Source organism: Octodon degus, unplaced genomic scaffold, assembly GCF_000260255.1.
Source record: "Octodon degus isolate 3935 unplaced genomic scaffold, OctDeg1.0 scaffold00111, whole genome shotgun sequence".
Lineage (NCBI taxonomy): Eukaryota > Metazoa > Chordata > Mammalia > Rodentia > Octodontidae > Octodon > Octodon degus.
Genome location: NW_004524687.1, coordinates 2,979,067 through 2,981,918, shown reverse-complemented (window position 1 = coordinate 2,981,918; position 2,852 = coordinate 2,979,067).

Sequence of the window (2,852 nt, the reverse complement as noted above, 5' to 3'; positions counted from 1 at the left end):
ACACTGCACCAGGTATTTGCAGGCAAAGAATACCCCAGCACCTGAAAGAGCCTTTAAGGAGGCCCGAGGCACACTGGGTCCCCTTTTCCCTCAGGCAATGTGCTAGAGAAGCACCAGGCACCTGGAAGTTGAGCCTTTGTTCTTTCCCTAATTAGCTCAGTGCCTGCAGGCAAAATGGCTCAGCCCGTTGAGTCTGTTTGGGATTCTGTGAGGGAGAGGAGAATGAACAGTGGCTGTGTGGCACCCAGCTTGTGGTGGCCTTGAGAGAAGTGACACTCTCCCATTTCAAGATTTCTTCCACATGATAGAGGAAGTTATGGTTGGGAGGAGGAACTGCAAGAGCCTGAGGGCTCCCTGCCATGCTTCCAGCCAGTAGAGAAAGAGAAGGGATGCAATTGGATTTACCACACTCCCTTAGGTCTCTGCACGGGGACTGGACTCACCTTGCGTCCATCCAAGGCTCTCTGTACCTCTGACAGGCACCGAGCAAATGGGGACACTGAGTTCCTATGATAGGCTTGACTCCTGACCTTTGCCAGTATTAGGGAAGATAAGGTAGGACGTTTTTAAAAAAAAGAGAGAGAAAGAAGATAGGTCTGGAAAACAAAGCAAAGGGGCTGGCAGGAAAAGCAGTGAGGGCTGTGGCACCAAAGGAAGCAGCGATGAATAAGCTAAGGGCAGAAAGGTGGAAAAGGGATCCTGAAAGATCATATCAGAGGCCTTTCATGTGGCTTCACTGTGGAGTGTCTGAAAGAAGGACTTCTCAACTCGCCAGATTCTGCAGAGCAGACTGATGCCAGGAGCTCACGGAGATGCTGGGCAGCTGACTGCATCTCCACCTTCATCCCTGCCAATGCATGTGTTGAAAACTGGCTGGGTGACATGGTACACAAAGGCAATCCCAACACTCAGGAGGCTGAAGCAGGAGGACTGTGAGTTCAAGGTCAGCCTGGACTACATGGTGAGAACTTGTCTAAAAAAAAAAAAAATCCTTACTGTCCCAATGTGATGGTGTTAGGTCGGGTGGTGGAATGGCGTTCTCAGAAAGTGGTTAGTTGGAATGCAATTACTCTTGTTCAAGAGAATCTTGCTCTTCTCCCAAGCAGAGACACAGCATGAAGTCCTGCAGAAAGGGGTCCTTAGCTGATATCCAGCCTGTTGGTGTCTTATCTTGGATCTCCAGCCTCCAGAACTGAAAGAAGTAAATTTCTGTAGTTTATACCACCCGATCTGTCTGTGGTAGTATGTTACAGTAGCCAAGCAAAGACAACATAGTTTTGACAGAGGTGCTATGGAGGGGGAGCATGGGCTAAAATGTCAGCTAAATTAGTGTAAGCTTCGACTGAGGGAGGCCTGTTTCCTGTTGGAGTTAGAGCTGGAAGCACAACCAAGGAGAACTGTATAAAGGTTCAGATCCCAAGCATCTGGTAAGCAGGTACAGGCAGCATGTTTTCAGCTGACAGCATCTCTGGTATTTGAGCTGAACCCAAATAGCACTTTTTGACAAGAATTGAGCAGCCTTCAGTTATGGGCAGTCTGGGAGAGACTACTCATAGGTCGCTCTTAGGGCTGAAGTTAAGTCAAAAGCAATCAATTCCTCTCTGAAATTATGCCTTTCCTTTCCTTCAATGTGAAAAGTTGGGAATCCACTATTTAGAAGAGATGGTCTCTGGCTGGATGAGCATATTTTGAGCAGGGAACTAACCTCTAGGGAGAGAAATAAGGATAATTTAATAGGCAGAGAAATAATTTATTATAGTTTAGTGCTAACTCTAACTTAAAATACATAAACCCTGGAGCCATAAATTTAAAAATGTTAGGAAAAATAGAAATACCTCATTTTATGCCTGTCTAATAAATCACACCTAGAAATAATTTAGACTGACAAGAGCCTTCATGGTTCTGAGGCTGAGGAATGATGGAATCTTTGCTATCATTGGTATTATCTTTAAAGAGATTCTTGGCTGTTGTTTCCCAGTTAATTTATTTTCTCATCTTGGTAAGTTTTTTTCACTGCACACTGCCATCTGAATGGACTCAGGCAGTCTGTGACTTCGCCAATTTCCCATTAAAATGACCTGAAAAGGCTTGGGCAGCATGCTTCTGTTCCTCCATTAGTATTCACCTGCTGCTCTTGGTCCTGGGAAGCCATGGCAACCACAAGACTGGCCTCAGAAAGGCTGTTCACTGGGCTTCAGATTCCGGCAGAGGGAAGAAAGCAAATGAAACTGCTTCCCTTCCCAGTGGCCAGGCTACAGAGGCAGGAGAGAAAGCACTGGTGTTCCAGGCCCAACTAGTCCAATGAGCCTTGATCAGTGCTCACTATGTGGAGAGCCTGTGAGGGTGGTACAGGGAGGGAGGTTTGCTCTCTTCTGACAGGAGCCCTGCCTAGTGGAGGGCCCAAGCACTCAGGATAGCCAGGGGTGGGGATAATCTCTGGGCTGAAGACATTAAGCACATCTAGGGTGGAGTATGGCAGGGGAGGAAGGGAAGAGCTTGTGCAGTACTCTGTGCAGCACCCTGACATGGGGATGGTGAATGACCCTTGGAGAACAGCAGGATGCATGAGAAAGAGGGGAATGGAGAGTACTGAGGCTTGAGTCAGTGAGAACTGAGAAATTTGTAGTGAGGACCAAAGCTTGGGAAGCCAATGACACCAAATGACAATGACTACAGACTAAAGACCAGAAACAACCCAAGGAAGCCTTCTATCTTGGGTTAAAGGAGATCTAAGCAAGACAAAAACATTGTGGACAATAACCAATAACCAATCAAATATCCCAGAAAAAACTGTATCCCAAACACCATCCATGCCAGCAAAGGCCAATTAGGGATCTGAGACCCCACACCCA